Source organism: Triticum dicoccoides, chromosome 6A (assembly GCF_002162155.2).
Source record: "Triticum dicoccoides isolate Atlit2015 ecotype Zavitan chromosome 6A, WEW_v2.0, whole genome shotgun sequence".
Taxonomy (NCBI): Eukaryota; Viridiplantae; Streptophyta; class Magnoliopsida; order Poales; family Poaceae; genus Triticum; species Triticum dicoccoides.
The window spans coordinates 386,198,878-386,206,814 of NC_041390.1; positions in this window are offsets into that span (position 1 = coordinate 386,198,878).

Genomic DNA, 7,937 nt, shown 5'->3' on the forward strand with positions numbered 1-7,937 from the left:
GCGCGCCCGCGCCTCCGTGGCCGCGCCCTCGCCCGCGGTCGGCCTCGCCGGCCACCTCGCCGCCCCTCGACGCCGGCCACCGCCTCCCCCTACGCCGGCGGCCTCGGATCCGGCGCCGACGAACCTCGTCGCGCGCGCCCAGCTACAGTGCCCGATCCGGCTACAGTAAACCCTAGATCTAGGTTGACTTTCCCTCTTCCCCCTTATTTTTTTGCTAACTTTGACTGCTTGTATCTCCGCAACCGTAGCTCCGTTTTGGGCGTATGATATATCAAAATCTTCGCCTCGACATGTACATCATTCCATTCCATTGCATCATTTGCATTTGAGGTCATCTTGATGCCCAAAATGCTGTTAGAAGGAGGCTTCGTGAGTTAAATTGCAGATCCGTTAGTTCATCATGCACTTTTGTCATTTTTGCCATGTTTAATTCGTGCATGATATGCCTGTGCCCCTTTGGGATGAATTGTTAAGCATTTTGTCTTGTTTCCAGAGGTGCCACCCATGTATTTTTAGGATGTGTGTGTTGTCTTGTGCAAGCTTGCGAAGAGAGTTACCTGAGATTGCAGATTTCAGGGACTTAGTGATTTTCACTAAGTCTGGGATATTTTAGTTCATGATGCTATATGTCCAGCTTGTTTCCTAGTGATCCGTGCCTCTTTTGAGGATGATCAGTATGGGAGTTTAGATATTTATGTTATGCTATATCCATCCATTGCTTTGTTGGCATATGTGGAATGCTCTAGGTTGACTCAATCGAGCTCAACTTTTGCTTCGTTGTTAATCTGGGCAGATCGTCAACTTGTTTGCGATTTTGCCGATGCTACCGTTAGTGTTCCATGCATGCTATGCCTTCGTTCTTGCCATGTGTAGCTAGCACATTATGCCTTCTTGCTGGTTATAGGCTTTCCTTGTCATGACTTGCACCGTAGTGAGTGCATCGAGCTCGTTTACATGCCTTCGTGAGTTATATTTCAGCGTGTCTCAGTTTTCACTAAGTCTGAAAACTGATTGTGTTCGAGCTATGTTCGTGAGCTCGGTAGAGTATTTTGTGAACCCTTTTGGCCCCAGGTCACTTTGGGTGTTTTGTTAAGCTTGTTGAGTAGCTCCATGCCATGTTCTTACTTGTCATGTTCAGGTGTTCTATCATGTTGTTTTTCTGCTCCGAAGAGAGCATCGTGATCTGAAATTTCAGACTAGTGTTAATTTCACTAAGTCTGGAATCTGTTTTGCATTTGCGTTTTAGCCATGCTTGTTTGAACCTCTTAATGGATGAATTGGCCGTGGCTCAGTGCTAGTGTTTTGTCAACCATCTTGTGTACATCACTGCCATGTATTTTGTTTTCATGTTTGGTGGCTGTAGCATGTTCATTTCGTTGCATTTAGATGCCTACTTGCTGTAAATCGCAGACCGGTGTCATATCTTAAAACGCTCGCCATTTCCAAACCGTAGCTCCGATTCCTATGATCTTTATATCGTTTTCAAGCGATTTCATCCCCTCTATCCAGTGGCACACTTGGTTTTCCAAGTTGATGCCAGGTTCATGCATTTCCTGTCATATCTTGCATTTTGCATCCCGCATCGCATCCCGCATAGCATATCGTCATTTCATCATATTGCTTGGTCTTGCCCGTGGTTGATTGTATCCTTGTTGCTTGTTTGTCTTGTTGGGTAGAGCTGGGAGACAAGTTCGCTACCGAGGAGCCCGTTGAGTTTGCTTGCGAGGATCCAGTCAACTCTGACAACTGTGCAGGCAAGATGATCATACCCTCGAAATCACTACTATCTTTGCTATGCTAGCTTGCTCGCTCTTTTGCTTTGCCACTGCTACGATGCCTACCTTTTGCTTGTCAGCCTCCCAATTGCCATGTTGATCCTCTAACCCACCATTGTCCTAGCAAACCGTTGATTGGCTATGTTACCGCTTTGCTCAGCCCTTCTTATAGCGTTGTTAGTTGCAGGTGAAGATTGGAGCCGTTCCTTGTTGGAACATTTATTTTCTTGTTGGGATATCATTATATTGCTATGTTGTCTTAATGCATCTATATACTTGGTAAAGGGTGGAAGGCTCGGCCTCCCGCCTAGTGTTTTGTTCCACTCTTGCCGCCCTAGTTTCCGTCATATCGGTGTTATGTTCCCGGATTGTTGCGTCCCTTACGCGGTTGGGTTATAATGAGAACCCCTTGATAGTTCGCCTTGATTAAAGCTTTTCCAGCAATGCCCAACATTGGTTTTACCATTTGCCACCTAGCCTCTTTTTCCCTTGGGTTTCCGGAGCCCGAAGGTCATCTTATTTTAACCCCCCCGGGCCAGTGCTCCTCTGAGCGTTGGTCCAAACTAGAGTCGTGTGCAGCGCCCCCTCGGGGAAACTCGAGGTTTGGTTTTAGTTGTATGGAGCGCTCATCTGAGTGTGCCCTGAGAAAGAGATATGTGCAGCTCCTATCGGGATTTGTCGGCACATTCGGGCGGTGTTGCTGGTCTTGTTTTAACCTGTCGAATTGTCTTGTTGTACCGGGTTGCCGAGTGTGATCGGTGTGTCTCGGCTGGAGGTCTATTCCTTCATTGACCGTGAGAGCTTGTCATGGGCTAAGTTGGGACCCCCCTGCAGGGATTGAACTTTCGAAAGCCGTGCCCGCGGTTATGGGCAGATGGGAATTTGTTAATGTCCGGTTGTAGATTACTTGAACTAAACTTAATTAAAATGAATCAACCGTGTGTGTTACCGTGATGGCCCCTTCTCGGCGGAGTCCGGGAAGTGGACACGGTGTTGGAGTTATGTTTGCGCAGGATGTTCCTTTAGCTTCTCGCTCGTGCTTCGCCTTCTCTTCTCGCTCTCTTTTGCGTATAAGTTAGCCACCACATATGCTAGTCGCTTGCTGCAGCTCCACATATTTTTGCCTTATCCATTCCTATGAGCTTAAATAGTCTTGATCGCGTGGGTGTGAGATTGCTGAGTCCCTGTGGCTCACAGATACTACAACTCCAGATGCAGGTCCAGGTGTTTCTGCTCCAGTTGACGATTATGAGCTCAAGTGGGAGTTCGACGAGGACTCTCAGCGATACTACGTGTCTTTTCCGGATGATCAGTAGTGGTGCCTAGTTGGGGTTATCGATTCAGGACCTTGTCGCATGTTGGGGGTCTTTTCTATTTTGGCACCATAGTCGGGCCATGAGTGATTTGTTTGATGGATGTTATTTGTGTACTCTGATGTGACGTGGCGAGTGTAAGCCAACTATGTTATCTCCCCCTTTTATTATATATTACATGGGATGTTGTAATGATTGCCTGACTTGCGACATTGCTTTCAATGCGGTTATGCCTCTAAGTCGTGCCTCGACACGTGGGAGCTATAGCCGCATTGAGGGCGTTACAGTACTTGATGGCATGTAGATCATCACCGCGAGCCATGTGGATGTCAAGGAGGAAATCCTCAATCCATACATCGGGATCTGTTGTGCCATCGTATGATTCGATATTTACATGTTTGAAACCCTCTGGGAATTCATGATTCATAACTTCATCAGTGAAGCATAGGGGGTATGCGACGCCTCTGTGCGGGGCTATATCCCGACGCAGTTCATATGAGTCTTGTCTGTTGTATTCGGCCCGGCCGGATTTACTCTTGGTGTATCTGACGCGACGATCATCGTCCCATGTTGGCGCGCGTGCCCGTGTCCCGTATATTGACCTTGCGATTTTTGCCTTACTGTCCAATATGTCTCGCAGGTCCTCTGTGTTACCCCGGGCCTTGGTATTTTTTATTGAGTGGCGACGGGGTGTGGGCTGAACTTCAGGCTGAAACGCCTCCCTGGCTCGGCCGCGTAGTGGCTGGTCAGCCGCATCGTGCACTGGTGAATGAGGTTTCAATGCTTCCTCCTCGAGGTGAGGTAGCAACCTGCGTTTTGGGTAACTCTTGGACGGGTGCTCGAGTTCATGCTCCTCGGCCGCAAGGACTTCGGTCCACCTGTCTCCTAGCAGGTCTTGATCAGCTTGAAGCTATTGCTGCTTTTTCTTCAGGCTATTTGCCGTGGCCATAAGCCGGCGCTTGAAGCGCTCTTGCTCAACGGGGTCCTCAGGCACGATAAACTCGTCGTCGCCGAGGCTCGCCTTGTCTTCGGAGAGAGGCATGTAATTGTCCTCCTCCGGTTCTCCATCTGCTGCCTGCTCTAGAGGGCTAGCTTGTTCATCCTCCAGCTCTACATCGTGCTGGAGGGGATTGTTGTTGTCTTCGGTGCTATCCGGAGTGTTATTATCTCCTGTGCCAGTATCACTGCTCTTGCTGTGGCGGAACTTAGAGCGGCGCCGCTGACTTTGGTGCTTGGGTTGCTTCTTGGAGGGGTCATCCTCCGTTGTCTCGTCTCCATTGCCTTCTTTGGGGGTGTCCACCATGTATATATCATATGATGAGGTGGCGGTTCAGCGCCCTGAGGGCGGTGGTTCCTGTTCGTCTCCGGCTTCGTCGTCCATACCGTCAAAGTCTTCGGAGTCGAAGTCGAGCATGTCGGTTAAGTTGTCGACAGTGGCTACTAAGTGGGTGGTGGGTGGGCAGCGAATTTCTTCGTCGTCCGCATCCCATTCTAGCCGGACATAGTTCGGCCAAGGATCTCCTGGCAGGGAAAGAGATCTTAATGAATTTAGCACGTCGTCGAAGGGCGAGTGCTGAAAGATATCCGCGAAGGTGAACTCAATGATCGGTGCCCAGTCAGATTCGACGGGCACGGATGTGATCGGCTCGGAGTCCGTGGCCGGAGATGAACCCAGTGGTTCGGCGATACGGCTCTCGTAAGGGGTGAATATATCGCCATTGAGAGGGCGTCCTTCATGGAGGGGTCTATCCCTCCGCTCTCAGACGGCGTGATTTGCTCTGGATTAACGGTCAGAGTGGTTGCGGATGCGATCTCCCGAACACTGTCCGCTGGCAGAGTTACATCATGCTCGTCATGACTGTGCGGCTTACCCAACATGGACTCGTATCCGTCGAAGATCAAGTCTCCGCGGATGTCAGCGGTGTAGTTTAAGTTTCCAAACCTAACCTGATGGCCAGGGGCGTAGCTCTTGATCTGCTCCAGATGGCCAAGCGAATTGGCCCGGAGTGCGAAGCCGCCGAATACGAAGAACTGTCCTGGGTGGAAAGCCTCACCCCGGACCGCATCGCTAGCGATGATCGAAGGAGCCATCAAGCCTTATGGTGACGACACAGTGTAACTCTCAATGAAAGCACCAATGTCGGTGTCAAAACTGGTGGATCTCGAGTAGGGGGTCCCGAACTGTGCGCCTAAGGTGGATGGTAATGGGAGGCAGGGGACAAGATGTTTACCCAGGTTCGGGCCCTCTTGATGGAGGTAATACCCTACGTCCTGCTTGATTGTTCTTGATGATATGAGTATTACAAGAGTTGACCTACCACGAGATCAGAGAGGCTAAACCCTAGAATCTAGCCTATGGTATGATTGTATGTTGTACTACGGACTATACCCTCCGGTTTATATAGACACCGGAGGGGGCTAGGGTTACACAAGGTCGGTTACAAAGGAGGAGATATACATATCCGTATTGCCTAGATCACCTTCCACGCCAACTAGAGTCCCATCCAGACACGGGACGAAGTCTTCAATCTCATATCTTCATAGTCCAACAGTCCGGCTGTCCGGAGACCCCCTAATCCAGGACTCCCTCACCGACCAAGGGTTGAATTTTGGGGCGACCGGCTCTATAGCGTAGACGTTCCTTAATGCACGCTTGCGCTCCCTCGTGGGGATATGAGTGACGTATATCATATTCACTAGTTTTACCTCAGGGGGAAATTTCTTCTGGCCCCCTTTGCTCAGTGGGCGAGGCTCATAATCATCCTCGCTTGGCGGCCCTTTCCCCTGATGTTCAGTATTTAATTTACCGGCATGTTTGAAGACCCAACAGTTTCTGTTGGAATGGTTTGCAGGCTTGTCGGGGGTGCCATGAATCTAGCAAGGCCTGTCGAGTATTTTGTCCAAATGGGATGGGCGGTCCCTGTTTCCTTTGAATGGCTTCTTCCGCTGACCGGATTTAGGGCCGCCGAATTCGGCGTTGACCGCTGAATCTTCGGTTTCTTCATTGTGGTTCCAACGCTTGTGTTTGTTACGTCATGGCCATCCGTTGCCGTCCCTAGCTTCGGTGGTGTCGGGGTCGCTGGTACTATTGCTTCTATGACCCAACCAGCTGTCTTCTCCCAAGCAGAAGCGGGTCATGAGTGTGGTAAGAGCAGCCATAGACTTCGGCTTTTCTTGGCCGAGGTGTCGGGCAAGCCATTCATCGCGGACGCTATGTTTAAAGGCCGCTAGGGCTTCGGCGTCCGGGCAGTCGATGATTTGGTTCTTTTTAATTAAGAACCAAGTCCAGAGTTTGGGGGCTGACTCTCCAGGGTGCTAGACTATGTGACTAAGGTCATTAGCGTCCGATGGCCGGACATAAGTACCTTGGAAGTTGTCTCGAAATGCATCCTCCAAATCTTCCCAACTATTAATAGAGTTCTCTAGGAGGCTGTTTAGCCAGTGGCGCGCTGGTTCCTTTAACTTGAGGGGGAGATATTTAATAGCGTGCAGATCATCACCGCGAGCCATGTGAATATGGAGAAGAAAATCTTCAATCCATACCGCGGGATCTGTCATTCCATCATATGCTTCAATGTTTACGGGTTTAAACCCTTCTGGAAACTGGTGCTGCATTACCTCATCGGTAAAGCATAAGGGGTGTGCAGCGCCTCTGTATCGGGCAACACCACTGCAGAGTTCGGATGACATCCGAGTTCGGTTTTTAGCCCAAGTGAGGTTATGCTTATCGCGCCAAGCTTGATGGCTGTCATCTCGCATTGGAGCATGGCCCCTTGATCCATAGATTGATCTAGTCTGACTGGCTCTATTGTCCAGGTCCTGACGTAGGTCATAGGTGTAACCTGGAGCCGCTACCTCTTTGCCTCGACGGTGAGGTGGCGCGGGCTGGTGTTCAGCGTAGGAAGCCGCTTTCTCTCATCCACGTGGTGGTCGGTCTGGTTCGTCAATGTGATTATATCTTGATGGTACTGGCTCAAGGGCCTTGTCATCTAATTGTGGCAGTAGCCAATGCTTCGGATAACTCTTTGATTGGACGCTCGAGGCCGTATTCCTCGGCAGCTAGGACCTGGGTCCACCTGTCGTTGAGCGTATCTTGTTCGACTTGATGGTATTGTTGTTTCTTTTTTAGGCTCCTCGCAGTTGCGATTAGCTGTCGCTTAAAGCGTTCTTGCTCAAGGGGTTCCTCTGGCACGATGAAGTCTTCATTGCCGAGGCTGACATCCTCCTCGGAGACCGGTAGATAATTTGTCGTGATCATCGAATGCACGTGTACAGTGATCCCAGAGATCAATGCTCACTGAACACACAGAAGCTGAATAACAAGAGTCTTACATCCATACATATCGTCTTACACAAATTATGACCATTATGGTCAAGTCTTACATAGATAAAGCCACAAGGGTTGAATACCAAATAAACTTAAGCAACGAAAATCTTCGTTGATAAGTAGAACCCATGCCATCTGCCTTAACCCTACAGGCATTCTGACTGGGAAACGTCCTAGTTCACATGTTCGTGTCCAAAGAACTCTTCTTCGAACTCATGTTCTTCCATGCCTAGCCAATTAAATAACCAGTGGCAAGCCAATGAGTACTTTGAATGTATTCGCAAGCAACCCATGTTTTGGCTCAAGATACAACAATGCATGACATAGGTAAATTTTTGCAGAAAGCTAATTTTGTCGTGTTATGACATGCTCAATAACTGGTAAATCATGCATCACATGAATTCAAGTAACCATAGGGGCTGGTTACAGATATCAACATAAAGGGAGTGGGCTCCAACCCAACTCATCCATGTCAAGTCCTTTGACTTGGCCCAAGTAGTACTTCCCACACACACTGGTTTG